General features: G+C 38.3%; 1 protein-coding gene across 1 annotated transcript in view; it reads left to right on the forward strand.

Moving 5' to 3' along the window:
- The window catches only part of gabbr1b (gamma-aminobutyric acid (GABA) B receptor, 1b), a gene marked incomplete at its 3' end in the record, with an annotated part of 158698 nt that continues 143071 nt past the window's right edge, over positions 1 to 15627 (forward strand). Inside the window, exon 1 of the mRNA XM_079828501.1 lies at positions 1 to 779. The remainder of the gene's footprint in view (positions 780 to 15627) is intronic.

The raw sequence follows: 15627 nt of genomic DNA on the forward strand, positions 1-15627 counted from the left end.
ACAGACTGCAGATGAGAGAGAGGAGCACTGCCCTGTGACGTCGTGAGTGAGCAAGGGATAGTACAGAGAGCGCGAGGAAGGAGAGGGAGGCTCCGCGAGCTGTCGTCGTCCGTGTGTAGCTACCGTGTTTCTTTTTTGCCGATATTACATCACATACATTCATGCCTGACTAGTTTCCGCGGAGGATACTCTCATGAGCCGTTTAATTCCCATCGATATCTGGTATTTATTTTTCACCTGCAAGTCTTTTAGACGACGGAATCATGGCAAGTACACTCTACGCGTCTATATTCGTACGATTTCCGAAAAACGACCGTTGTAAACATTAGTGTGTAAACGTTTACGTCTAATACAACTCGTAATCGCTTCTTTTTGCGTGTGCGCTTTATCTTTATTGTTGTCAGTCGTTGTAATCGAGCAATACATTTACGCGAAGCACAACTGTATACCTTGTTTTTTTTAATATTTAGAAACATTCGACTGTTATTTAACTACCCGAATATTTTAAAAGCAATTGTGCAAGGTTAATCTCGCACATGTCGAATCGCGACGCACGCAATATTAATCGTACAAGAGCAATTTCACGCGCACAGAGACAGTTGGTGGTTGAAGTTTAATACGAAGCTGTGCGTAGTGAACGCCTAGCGCGAGCAATTAGAAGACCGTATTTATTTACCTGTCGTCTTACTAGTGCGCACACGTACACACACGTCGGTTATATCAAGCATCCCTCAAGGACCATCTCCACAGACCGTTCCCAAAAGAGTCTGCACGACGCAGTAAGTAATATAACTGTGTGCAATAATTGTTCTCGCCAGGGTCTCATCCACCTTGCAGTGAAACAGTTTAATTGAATGTGTCTTTATAAGGTTTCTTTTCAGGACTGAGCCACCACATGGATGCTGTAGTGTAGCCTAGAAATCCCTCTAAAACATCATTTCAATGGGCCCTGCAGCATAACTGAGTGGCAAGTTGACCTGAAGTGTTTTTGAGTGCTTGTGTGCTCGAGTCTTACGTTTGAATAGTCGCTGTCCGTGGTGCTGAAACTGATTACGGCTATATCAGTGTTTCTCGATCCGGGTCCTGGAGGTGCCCAAGCACTGCATATTTTGCATGTTTTCTTATATTTAACACATCTGATTGAACTCATCACCTGATGCTCCAAGATCTGGGAAAAAAAGGGAAAAAGTTACCGTACCATTTGATAAATTATATATATATATATATATATATATATATATATATATATATATATATATATATATATATATATATATATATATATATATATATATATATATATATATATTAAGATAATACAAATCATTTTACTACAAAAGTAGTAATTACTATATGATTATGTGATGCATGAGTGAAGTGTATATGTGATGCATGAGTATCAGTCTGTGTTTCATGCAAATGTGCAGTTTTTAAAGGGATAGTTCACCCAAAAATTAAAATTCTGTCATCATTTACTCACCCTCAAGTTGTTCCAAACCTGTATGAGTTTCTTTGTTCTGCGTAACACAAAAGAAGATAGAGTGAAGAATGTTTGTAACCAAGCAGATAGAGAAACCATTGATTGTAGGGGAAAAAATACTATGGTAGTCAGTGGTTGCTCTATCTGCCTTGTTACAAAGATTCTTCTAAATATCTTCTTATGTGTTCAGCAGAACAAAGAAACTCATACAGGTTTGGAACAACTTGAGGGTGAGTAAATGATGACAGAATTTTCCTTTTTGGGTGAACTATCCCTTCAAGGAAGGGTTAGGGTAAAAAAAGGGTAAAAAGTTACTGTACCATTTGATAAATGCTATCTATATATATATACTGTAAAATATTGTAAAAGTTTATTGATAAGTCAAAAGTAGCAATTACTATATAATTTCAAGGGAATTAAAAAAAACTGATATTTAGGGCATCATGCATATTTCTGGAGTGAAATATTGTACAAATGAAATTCCCTTTGTATAGTCGTGTGCAGTGTTGGGAAGGTTACTTCGGAAATGTAATAGGTTACAGATAGCTTTTCAATTACTTTATTCAAGTAATGAAACTGATTACGTTTGATTACTTTTGGATTACTTTTCTATTTTCCAGCACTGAAACACATTTTTATCACTCACCATGATGGCATCTCTCAGACAGAATGTAGCTTAAAGCTTTCAGCAGCAATGGGGACTAATGTAATTGGCAGACGTGGTGCGCTGCAAATTCAAACAAGAGCCAATCAAAAGCACCAGAATAGCATCGGTTTACTAAAAGGCCTTTAAATGGCAGGAGACATCATGCTTTGTGTATTATTCAACATATCCTAGCTTTTTACAGAAAACAGATGTATTGGTAACCCCCTTTGTAATCATTAATATTTTTATAAGTAGCTGTAATTTAATTACATATTTTTTCTGATTGCAGTTACATTTATTGTGTGATTAAATTACGTAATCTACATGTAACTAGTTAGTCCCCAACCCTGGTCGTGTGTTACACTGATTGTGTTCTGAGTTTGTGTCTGTCATCACGTGCATTGTGCCAGCTGTGATATTATCAGTACGTTTTGCAGTACAAACAGATTTTAATACTTCAAATAGGTTGGTGTAGTAACAGTATAAATATGAACAGGAACTGTAAGTGACAGACTACCCAAAATTAGATCATGTAATGCTTACAACGTCTCTGTATTTTTCTGTTAAGGTTGTAAAGGAGACATTCAAAATATGCATTGCTGTAGGCCCTTCGGGAGCAGGGTTGCACGTATATAGATCAATATTTCCTGATTACGGCACAGTTTGGATGTCTCCCACACCCGTTTTCACCGTTCAGTTCATCTGCAACATGCTCTATGAAGTGAAATGAGTGTGTCAAATAGATTGTGCACTAGTGAGGGTCCTGCAAGAACAGGATTGAGGAACACTGAAAGTGGTTGGGTGGTTTTGATTGTTGCGTTTGTTGTAAGTATTGATGTGAAACAGAATCCGGGGTATTGTGCTACAGTTTTTGATTTATTTGACTGAAATGTTTGTGTGATGCATGAGTATCAGTCTGTGTTTCATGCAAATGTGCAGTTTTTACCTTAAGGAACTACTTTTACCTGATCTAACCCTTAAAATTAAGTGTATTGGTGCAACCTAATATTTAGTCATATATATATTTTAAATTTTTTACTTGAATTAGACCAAATGATTTACATTTTACAACATGCGGCACATCTTTAATTTACATGACCTTTTTTTAAATCTTTTTTATCATGCTGCATGTATTCTTTCGTATTATTATTATTATTAGGGTACTACAGGGCTAAAGGCGCACCAGGGTAAAAGGCGCATTCAATTTTATTTTCCTTTAAACCCCTAGATGGCACAAAAACTTGCCGTAGCACTTTCCAAAATGTCCTCTTTTCAAGATGCACTTGGAAATTTGGCTGATCCTTGATGGGATCACGGGCAGCAGCGCAAAGTTAATATTGTGCTAAATTGATATAATATTTGGTGGTTTTTTTTAATGTTGTAGATTTAAGTACCAAATGAGAATTGCTAAAATTATTGAATATATTTTGAGACAAAGGTCTTAATGATTTTCAGTTTTGTTCAAGGTAACTACAGCAACAGTTTTTCAATAACAGAAGAATATGTAAAAGTATGGTATATGGGGTAAAACGCACACCTGCTGTTGGGGCTAAAGGCACAATAATTAACATGATAAATAGCTGGCTGACTTTCCATTTGTTGACATGACATGGTAAGATTCAGATGGTAATAACCATATATTAGGTTGGGTGTCCAGACTGTCCACCTTAGAGACAATCACTGTTATAATGAAACCATCATATTTAAAAATATGATATTAATCATATTATATAATAAAATATATGTATTGTTACTACTGTAAAGCTATGCTAAATTATTATGGGCTCTCCTTCAATGCAGCCACAATCGTTACTTTTTAAAATAATTGTGTCTGTATTTTTTTAATATATTTTTATATTCACATATGTTGATGACAGCTTATTTATTGAACAAAAATGAATTATTTTATTTATCAAAATGAACAGAGAATAGTACAAACTTAGCTAAAGTGTTTGTTTCTAACAAGTATTAACTTTACTAAACATTACTAAACATATTACTCTAGCTAAAGTGTGTGGGGTAAAAGGCCCACCTTGCTCATACATTTAAAGATTTTTAAATAAAATATACTACTTTTATGATGTATTTTCACACAAAATCTCTTGCTCCATCAATGTTATGTGATGGAAATACAAACATGTATATTTTTTTCTGCAATCATTCACTATGGGAGTAGTTAAATGCACATTTTTCTTAAGGTGTGCCTTTAGCCCTGTTGTACCCTATTATTTGTTTTTTATGAATTCTTTCAAGTATAGTAGGATGCTCTTTCAGTATTTAATCATTTAATTTTTGTGAAAATATTTGTTTATTTTAGAGCTAAGTAACGGAAACATCAAGGTCTTTATAAGGGGCAGGACCACTCTTTGCTTGGCAACAGCTACATTTCTTCTTGACAGGCTGTTGAACATGTCTTGAACTACAGTGGTGGCCAGAATTAGAACGCCTGATTTTTTTTTTTTTGCCTCCAAAACGTGATTTAATTTCATAATGTTCATGAAACATGCAGATGGTTGCTCTGAGCACAACACATATCAGATGAAGTGAGTCGTACTGTTTTTATCCACTTTTAGCTTCAATATTTGGTATGTCCACCTTTAGCAGCAATTACAGCAGCACATCTCTCTGGCATAGTGTCAATATATTTCCTCTGAGAACTTCAACAATAATTGTATCCCATGCCTTCTGCAGCTGAGGCCAAAGGCTTTCCCTTGAATGTATAATATATCCGTACGGTTTATTTTCCAACTCGCCCCAAATGTGCTCGATGGGGTTGAGGTCGGGACTTTGAGGGGGCCAGTCCATCATTTTCAATGTTCCAGCAGAATCCTTCCATCGCAGGTAGTTCCGGCAATAGTTAGAAGAATGTTTTGGGTCATTGTCCTCTTGGAAAATAATGACTCCCAGATGCCAAGTTTTCTAATAATTTTGTCCACCACTGTATGTAGTGTGAAATTGCACTATTTATGAGAATAATTATTTGAGTAATGAAGGTGAAAATCATGTGACGACTTGTGGAAATATAAAGGAATGATGTTTGTAACATTGAATTCATATGGATTTAATATTCCTGGGCTGTTATACAACAATCATAGGGAATCATGAGACCTAATGACCTCAGTGAGGTATAGTATTCCACATACAATTAGACATCCATCACAAGATTAATAAATGGGTTTGGCTTTCTCCAAACACAACCCTGTTTGGATGTAGGTAATAGGGTGAAAGGTCACTCATCAGGCTACTTTTTGTAGGATTTGTGCTCCTTACGTGCATTTTTGAGGTATAGCTCTGCAAAACCCTCCTTTGTGAAGCATAGCTTATGTGAAGCTTTGTATTATTCTGGGTCACAGAGGTGCCGATTCAATCCTGTGAGTTTTATTTAAGCCGTACTTTTGTGGCATTTAGCAATTATGCTGTGAAGGCTGCCTCTGTCAGTAAGTGCCAACTTTCAGCCACTATTCCATTTCACTGATGCCGTTTGTGCATGTCTGGCATATTGTTGTTATTTCTGAGATGTTCTCCTTGACATTTTAAGTCATTTGATAGCTTTGTGACTGATGCACCTGTAATTTAGGCATAGGTTATTCAGCCTCGCTGGCACTGTGTTATGTGCCTCATATTGCTTTTGAAGACTCACATATCAAAGTGCTAACTGTCAGATCTCCTTTATAGCTGACACATGCTGCAAAGTGACAATCCACCTAGTGTGTGTGACTCAGACTCACCTTTGCAGCTGCATTTGAAATTGCGGTTTAGGTTTAGTGTTAAATGACCACTTTGTATCCATTTTGACATATATATATATGTGTGTGCACGAGAGTGAACTTTGTCTTGCATTTGTGTTTTGATGGTATGTCTTTCTGGTAATATGAGGCATCTGTTTCTTTGTGGAGGTATTGTGAAAGGATTTTTATTGCAGTCTGTCTTCATGCAGGTGTGGAGTGCCTGGAAGCGTAAATGGGGTTAATTGGCATTTCCGTTGCATACTACTTATGTGTTCATCAGCAAAATAAACCCCCCTGGGGCCAGAGAGTGAGATAACGAACTCTCTTAATTAGAGGAATGATGAATAATAAAGTTTTTTATCATGTCCATGTGGATCTGCTGATGGAATTCTATATTTATGCATCTAGATCAAGAGACTCACAGCAATAAATATACAGAGATGCACAAATGAAACTTGCATTAGATGGATTGACTGATCTGATTGATTGGAACGCACACTGAACGCTTTGTTGTTCATTGTACAATCAGTTTAAACAAGGAGATGCAGCACCGCATGTTAATTACTGTGATTGTTTGAGGTGTCCCAATGTTCAAATATTTTTTTTTGGATTCACAGATAGTTTGTGAATAAGATCATGGCCTGTAGAAACATGTACACAGTGTCTGCTATTAATGTGAACGTAAAACGGTGTATGTACCATTTTCATAAGGGAATTGATTTCATTCATTGGCTGGATCATTCAAATGCGTGCATTATACCAGTATGGGGCCAGGCGATTGGAGGCGAGGGGTTAAAAGAAAGAGAGATTCCTCGCATCATCTGAAAAGGAAAGTCATTTCAGATTCAGAGGCAGAAGGGCAAGTTATTACATTTTGATGGAAATTTACGAAGGCAAACATTTTTTAGTTGAAATAATGCGCACCAGTGAATCATGCACAAGAAGACCAAGAATGTGCATTAAAAAGTAAATAGCATCCGTTTTGATTTTGTATTGACTTTAAGGACATCGCTTCAGCAAACCCCATGTCATGAAATGCCACCACCACAACCATGACCTCTCACATATTCACCCTTCTACAAAGTGCAAACACTGAAGCCAGCAGTCCAGCTACTGGGTTAATTTGAGGTAAGGGGAAAGGGTTTTAGGAGGAAAATGGCTGAAAACTCACCCTCAAACCATCTCTTTTTGCTACCCTAGTTTGCAGCACTAGTTTCGCTCAGTCAAAATTGTGATCGCTTTCTGGGACCTCCCTCAAATTCAAGCCCGGACAAAAGGTCCCACCCCCCACCTATCAGCAGCCCTAGTAGCTTGGGTCTATTCATATTAGACACAATGAACTGTATGTAAACTTTAATGCCATGACAAGAGGCATTGCTAGTAATTATTGCTAGTGCTATTTCGCAACGTCAATAGTTCTCTCGGTTTTAGACAAAGGTTGCATTTGACTATTACATTCTTCTTGTCCTTATCTCTGACAAACTCGAAGTAATTCGCATATGTCCATCTCGCGAATGTACAGTCTTCTTCTGCCCCATTAAGCCTGGTTTATACTTTCGTTTGGCTCCGCAGCGCGAGCCTCCGCAAACTGCGCGCGCGCCTCGTCCGTTTGGGGAGGTATAGGCCTACTCGACGCGCTCGCCGTTGTGCTATTCTTTTGAAACGACAGAGCCTTTAAGCCTTCTTTATAGCCACTTTTCCACTGGCCAGCACGAGCACAGAGGCTGTAATCATGCCTTGCGGCACTCCTGTAAAACCCGCCCTAAACCCGCCTTCACTGGACTATGTCACACAATACAAAGGTACACCAGCATGAATGAAATGAATCGCTATACAAATATATCAGAAGCTGTCATTTAGTCTTTATTTACAAACTTGGACACCACACGTGGCTATTAACTGACCACGAACAGGTAACTTACATGCACTTTTCATTCGTTAATGTCTCGCGATCTTGCTGTTTTTCTTTTTCCTTTTTTAATTTTTTTTTTAACAATTACATTTCGGGCTAAAAGTGTGTTGTTGAGCGTTACTGAAAATGTACAGAGTAAAATATTACTGAAAATTGATTAGTAATGCCTTACACTACTGCGTTACAGCAAAAAGTAATAATTACTGTAATGCATTACTTTTGTAACGCGTTACTCCCAACACTGCCTAGTTGTAATAGTGTTGTAGAATTGTTCAATGCATGTTTGACTGTTTTCCCCACCCATACTGCCTTGATGATGTCAGTCGAAATGGAAAGTATTTTCAGAAGCGCTGCACGTTATTAAATTTTAATTAAACATTATAAAGATAGCAATAACTATTAGCATCCACACCAATGGACGATAATGTTCGGTTTATTATAAGCGCACTGCAGTTTTGTCATCTACCACTTTAAAATCTTGTGCTCTTTAGAGAGATTGGCTGTCAATGTTTTTATTGTTCATTAGCTGAAAATAAATGATTCTCAAAGTGTTTACAATGATATTGTTCACCTGCTTCGTTATTGTTGTAGTGCGGACTTCCCTATTCTGAATATTATGATGAATTATAACCATTATAAAAGGACCCACTTTATATTAGGTGGCCTTAACTGCTATGTACTAACATTTAAATTACTAATTTGATACATTGCTCTTTTATGTGTTTACATACACATTTTTACATTGTACTTACATTTAAATTAATTTCTGTAGTTACATTTATAATTACACCCATGACACTTCCCTTACTCCTAACCCTACCCTTAAACTTACCCATATCACCACACCTATCCCTAACTTTACCCGTATCCCACCTCAATATCAGCAAAAGTGTTTAGCAATACAATATGAACACAATAAGTACATTGTACTTATTTTTTGATGTAAATACATAGTAGTTAAGGCCATCTAATATAAAGTTGGACCAAACTTTATACACTCTAAAAAAAGTTTCTATATGGCACCAAAAATGGTTCTTCGTCGTAATCATAGAGGAACCACTTTTGGTGCTATATAGCACCATATATTATATGTATATGTATATATTCTGTATATGTTAGCGGTGCTATGTAGCACCTTAGTCAAAGAACCACTGAAGAACCACTGAAGCACCAGAATTGGTGCTATATTGCAGATTACGAGCCAAGAACCATTTTTGGTGCCATATAGAACCTTTTTTTTTTAGAGTGTAGAGTTATTATCATGCTTTGTTTTAAGGCTTTCAGCCACTGAAGTAAACACGCTCTCTTTTTTTTTCAAAACCCTGCTTGAACCCACCTTCGTAGTCAGAAAGCAGTAGCATGTTGCAAAAGTTTTCAAAAGCAATGTGATGAATGACTGGACAGGCAGAAAGCACCTGAAAGTCTTCTGACTGGCTAAACAAAGATTCCAACCACACTTTATTTTATAGAGGATAAGGATGTCTGAGGGATATTTTAGGACACCTCATTCAGTGAGATCAGTCAATGACATTTTAAAGAAATCACTTAGAACTACTCAGGAAAGTAGTATTCCAAGCATACACTTCAGGGTAGGTATTACTTCTAGTGACTCAGTCAGTGCACTTTGCTTATATGCAGATTTACACAGGAGTGATTGGCCAGCTCCTGCAGTAGAAACGCTGTGCTGACTGACGAGATAGATCAGTGGAAGAGGACATTTCGCTAGTCCATCCATGCTGCATGATTGCTGACTAAAGCCAGGTAAAAGACTGAAATAACTCCCTGTATCAAGAGCCGCTTCAGCTAACATGGCCATTACAGTGGCGCTTTAACAGTGAAGAAAGCCTCACTGATGGACAGGTTAATTAACTTGTTCCTCACCTATTTGGTCTGTGGTTTGTAACCATTGCAGAGAGGTGCGGCGAGCGTTCAAATTGCTGGAGGCTTGACAGATTGAACTGCGTTATAGGTTGCTGCACACACTCGACAGGTAAATGCACTTCCTTGAGTGACATGCGAGGTCAGGACAATGAGCATATAGAGGATGAGGAACAGACAGTGCCGCGGTGAGTCCTACACCTTTGTACCTCCTTGCCTACCCACTCTGACTCACTGACATAGACTCTAATGCCTCATCTTGATGTGCTTTCTCGTTTTCGATTTCTTGCTCTGTTCTATCACAATCAGATTGACTGATAGCTCCAGGTTTGCATCTGTTCAGACTGATGCCCAACAGGGCAACCTCAGTGTTGCTTATATCACTAGATGTGCTTTGAGGAAGCCCTACTGGAGAATTCAGTTGAATTTTGTTTTCCTGTTGTTCTGTGTGAGCTCTCACTGTCAGTGTGATGTTTGGAGGCTTGACACTGCCGATAAGGCTTTAAACCGCTCTCACTATCGCACCAGTGTGGAACCTGCCTGCCGCAGGGAGGAGGAGCAACTTAACGCATCAACGGTGCTTTGAAATCCGGAGGGTCAGCTTCGTAAGCCCATTCTTAGCCTCTCCGCCGTAATTTGTATTACGAGCTTGACTCGAACACTCTATTGAGACGCTAATATGATTCATATCAATGCTCTAATCCCATCCCTCATCTACCTCCGTCTCTATTTCCTTCTCCACTATCTCTCGCGTCCCGATTCCATTCCCCATTTCCTTCCTCTCCATGTCTTTCTCCAGACCCGGCGTCTGGGATTTGTAGATAGTGACTGCAGAAATAGTCTTTCAGAAATCTATTTCAATATGGCATATAGATTTTTTTTTAAAGGTGGACAGTGTAAGCACATGAAAGCAGTGCTCTTTATATTTGATACATTTTTTCCTTGTCAAAGACAAAGAAAGTCTTTACACAAGCTTGTGAATTTTGGCTTCAGTATGAGGGAAGATCTATTTTCTGGTTTTGGACTAAAACCATCAAAATATGTTATAAATAGGAAGTAGAAGGAAAGTATGCACTCTATAATATTAAATTCAAAAATCAATGGCAAGGAACAGCTCTAGTGGAAGAATTGATTGGAGTCTATCAACTGTATTCAGTGCTTTGACACAGTTTAAAGCGATGGAGCCGCTTCTGGTGCACAGGTCAGAGAAAGCCATTTCAGCTCAATTTTGGCCATTCTTTCAGAGTGGAGAAGAGGATGTTGTTAGGGAACTGTCCATCAGTGCTGAACCTATACTCTAGCAGTGTTATAGTTATTGCCATAGTGAGAGCACTTTGTCACATCAGGAGTTGATCAAACACAAAGTTCCTCTGCACTGCACTAAAGGCTGTGATCTAATTAAACAGGTTCAGAACGCAACGTTCAGTGAACGCAAGCAGCTCATGATTCGCATCTCAAAGCGGCTCTGTTCACAGTAAATGCTGTGAGCTCCATCACTGCATGTGCTGTGAGTTCAACATTATTTTTTGACTACTTCTGTGTATTCAATTTAAGTTTCGTTATTACATTGATGTTACATTTGTAGCAATTTTGCACTTTGACAGCCTGTTTGAGATAAAAATTTGAGTATTGGGTCAATCTTTGGATAGAGTTTACCAAATAAAACAATACTCTTTGAAATCATAATTGTATTGCATTGCGTTGTTTTAAACCCCACATTTTTTATATATAACCCCACTTTACATTAACATGTTGCTATGCAGTTAGAACATAGTAATGTATTATGAATGTTTTTGTGCATTGCTATGTGGTTGCTAAAGTGTTTTGGGTGAGTGTTACGGTGCTGCCTGTGCGTACTGGACGTTGCCAGGACATTACTATGTTAATATGCAGTGTTGTTCATATGAGTGCTTTAGCATGTCGCTCTTTTGATTTCTATGGCTAGTTGGTTGCTTAGCGAAATACCATTCGCTAGAATCAACTGCAATTTATTATTTCTCATAGATCTCTCATTCTCACTACTTGTAGATTAAAACTTAAAACGAGATTGTTTTAAAATTTGTTTATTAATATCCCTATTTTATAATTATTTGGCATCTCAGGTAAATTCATCTAACTATACTCTTCTTAGCAAACACGGCTAATGATGTATTACCTGGGCCCTGCTACTTGTTTAGTGTCTTTCATTAGTATGCCTAGCCTGTGAGACACGTACTGTGGTGACGTCTCTTATCAGGCCTTTACACAGGGACGCTAACGTTTGTTCAGCATTATTCCTTTAAAATGGCTGATAATAGGCCTCGGTGTGTGTTTTGTAAAACTACGGTATGATTAATGGCCAGCTGTTGCATTGGACGTTGACTCTGTGGCCAGGTTTTCTCTAACATTATGCTAACATTATGGTTTTGAAGCTTTAGATGTGGGCGCATTTTGTAAAGATAATGGTGTTTGTGTCCTAAGCCAGATTTGCACAAGAGGGGAGGAGAGAGAGAGAGAGAGAGAGAGAGCAAGAGCAAGAGAGCAAGAGAGCGAGCTGGCAATTGACGGTAAACCCAAGACCAGATGGAGATAAGGAGCAGCAGGAGAGAGGGAGGGAGAGAGAGAGAGAGAGAGAGAGAGAGAGAGAGACTGCGTGTGGATCAGATTTAGCCTACATTCAATAGTAAAGGATAGTAAAAACCTGAAATCACCTACATTGTGTAATACCAGCAGCTTAATAAAACAGAAAATAATGTCTGCAAAAATTGGTATGTTTTTTTTTATGTTTCTGGAAGAAATCTTGTACTCACCAAGGCTGATTTATTTGATCAAAAATACAGTAAAAACGGTAACATTGTGAAATATTATTACAATTTAAAATAACTGTTTTCTATTTAAATTATATTGAAATGTCATTTATATTTATTCCTGTGCTGTGAATTTTTAGCATTATTACTCCAGTCTTCAGTGTTGTATAATCCGTCAGAAATCCTTATAATATGCTGATTTGCTGCTCAAGAAACATTTCTTATGATCAATGTTGAAAACGGTTGAGCGGTTTAATATTTTTGTCGGAACTGTGATGCATATTTTTCAAAATCAAAGGATTTTTTGATGACTAGAAAGTTCAAAAGAACAGTATTTATTTGAATAGAAGTCCTTTTTAACATTATAAATGCCTTTACTGTCACTTTTGATTAATACGTTCTTGCTGAATAAAAGTCTCACTGACCCCAAAATGTAATACCGTAGAGTAGGCCTAGCTCAATATTAAAACAACAGAAGTCAATGGAAAGTTTATATAGAAAAAAAATGTGTGTGCATAAAAGAGGGGATAACTGACAGGTTTGGTCAAGCTTATACAAAAGGGGCTCCTTAAACCCTGCTGACTAAACATTTGTCTCTATATTTCTATGGCTTTTCGCCCATGTATTGACCAACCGTAAAGTTAGAAGATATACAGCTCTGGGAAAAATTAAGAGACCACTCCAAGTTCAGAAATCAATGTGGATTGTGGCAGAGACCTTATATTTTAGGTGTAGTCTGAATGAACTAGCTATTTAATCGTTTCAATTGTTGGCTCAAATGACTGTGGGTGTGATAGACCAGCTGAGGATAAGAAAAGGAGGAAGTGAGGGAGGAAGTGACTAAGCTAATAAATCCTGAACAAATCGGTCGCTGAGCTAATAGGAAGATGTATTAGCCTGGTTTAAGTGCTAAACACAGCATTGCAAATAACCTCTGCAGGCATTTTCAGTGTTCAGAAACAACCGAACCAAACTACAATGTGCAAGATTTTCTTTTATGAAAATCATTTAAACGATGCAAATGAACTTTTTGTTACAATGTTCTTTGCAAGTCTATTTGTGTTAGAGTGTATCAGTGTGTAACATGACAAAAGTTGAAATATTGAATATGACATTGTACAGACAACATTGGTAAGTTGTTCTAAAACACCTCTTGTGTTAACTTGTCATGTTTTAGTTTTGTGGGTGTACTTTCAAAAATGCTAATATTTTAGCATTTATGTCCTTGCAATTTCCCAGAACACCTATTTCATTAATATCTGTCAGGTTGTAGGAACATTTCATGCATTATATTCCAAAAAAGCCCACAGGTACTTCTGTCAAGCTACTGCCTGGGTTTTGCTTTAAACGTCTGGAGGGAATTCATTTAAGGCCGCATTTGATGCACTCTCCAAATTCTTATTATCATTGGCTGGAGGCCTAATTTGACCCAGAATGCATTAGCCCCAGCTTGCTGTTTGCTTTGAGTCTGTACTTTTCCCCCTTATCACGTTTTGTTTGTTGGATCTTGTTTGTGTGTACACGTGAATGTGTCACCATAAAGTCTCTGCATGCCAACGTTCTCTCCAATCCATACAGCGGCATGCATTTGAGTGGCTCCCGCTCTTCATTTTCATCGCGCACAATAGCCCTGATGGCATAGCAGTGATGTTTAAAACCAACTGGAGCTGCCGCATTCATGCCTTTGTGTGCATCTGTGCACTTTCTGCTGCAGCATTATGAACACGGTGCTGCCTTCCCAAAGCCTTTCTGGCTCTCAAGGGATCAAGCTGAGGTACAAATCATTCCAGGTGGCCTTTTAAATCCCAGTAGTGCAGGAGATAGAGTCTTCCTCACATTTGGCCTCAGGACTTTTAACTCAGGCAGCAGGGGCTCCGGCGGATTGTGGAGTTCCTTCAAAAGGCCTCCTTGAAGGACTTGCCACCTGCTGAAGAGAGAAGTGAAGAGGACTGTTGCTTTTATTCTGACTCACTCAGCTGGATGAAGGATTTGTGGTATGAACAGTAGGGTCAGGGATGAGGGTCTTCATGTACGACCAGAACCTCTGTTTTAGCCAGGTTGAACCAGGTTACTTCAAAGACAGGTCGAGGAGACCCAGGAGCCCTTGTTTGTCAACTTTTGATTTTCATTACCGTCTTCAATCTTCTCTAAAGCCATGGCTGTCCAATTCTGCTTGTGGAGTTCCATTTTTCTGCAGTGTTTAGCTCAAACTTGCCCCAACACACTGGCCTGGAGGTTTCTAGCAACCCTAAAGACCTAGGCTGCATCCAAAATCGCATACTTTCATGCTATATATAGTAGGTGAAATGAGTAGTTTGTCTGAATTCACAGTATTCATAAAATAGTAGGCGAAACATACCCAAGTGACCTACTAGATTCTAAAGTGTGCATCATGTGGACACTTTACTATCCCATGAGGCCAAAGAGGGAAGAGGATTTGCGAATGGCAGTGAAGCAACGGAACTGACACTGTTAAGTCCCACGACAATGACAACACAATTTAGTGTAGTACGTTCGCATTAGAGTCATGCTACACACATTTATACTATATAGAACATAGTGTATTCAGAAGAAGTACCTACTCAGATGATGTGTCCAAAATTGCCCCCTATGCCCTTAAAGGAACACTCCACTTTTTTTGAAAATAGGCTAATTTTCCAACTCTCCTAGAGTTAAACAGTTGATTTTACCGTGTTCGAATCCATTCAGCCGATCTCCGGGTCTGGCGGTAGCACTTTTAGCATAGCTTAGCATCATTGATTCTCAGTAGACCGTTAGCATCTCGCTCAAAAAATGACCAAAGAGTTTCGATATTTTTCCTATTTAAAACTTGACGTAATATCATTGACTGTGGGTGTAATAGACAAGGGGGGTTGTAAAAAAGTGGAGTGTTGCTTTTTTTAGGGCACTATTTGTGGGGACAGCCATTTGTAGTGGTGTCCGAAACCATAGTGGACGTTATTGAGTGCACTCATTCAATCCCACAATGCACCACAATAATGAGAGGCAGAGTTCAAGATAAATCTTTTCATTACTACTGGAGCTGCCAGTTTGCTACGTTTCAAATAATTATTGAACAGCAAGCAGAAGCAAAAGCGGCTGCCCTTCCGGTGCACTCAGTGTCCAAATTCACTCACTCATTTTTTTAATTCACTCGTTCAAGTGGACTATATTGGTGGACTAATGAAGGGAATAGT

The sequence above is a fragment of the Gobio gobio genome (genome assembly GCF_949357685.1).
Source record: "Gobio gobio genome assembly, chromosome: 11".
In the NCBI taxonomy this organism is placed as follows: Eukaryota; Metazoa; Chordata; class Actinopteri; order Cypriniformes; family Gobionidae; genus Gobio; species Gobio gobio.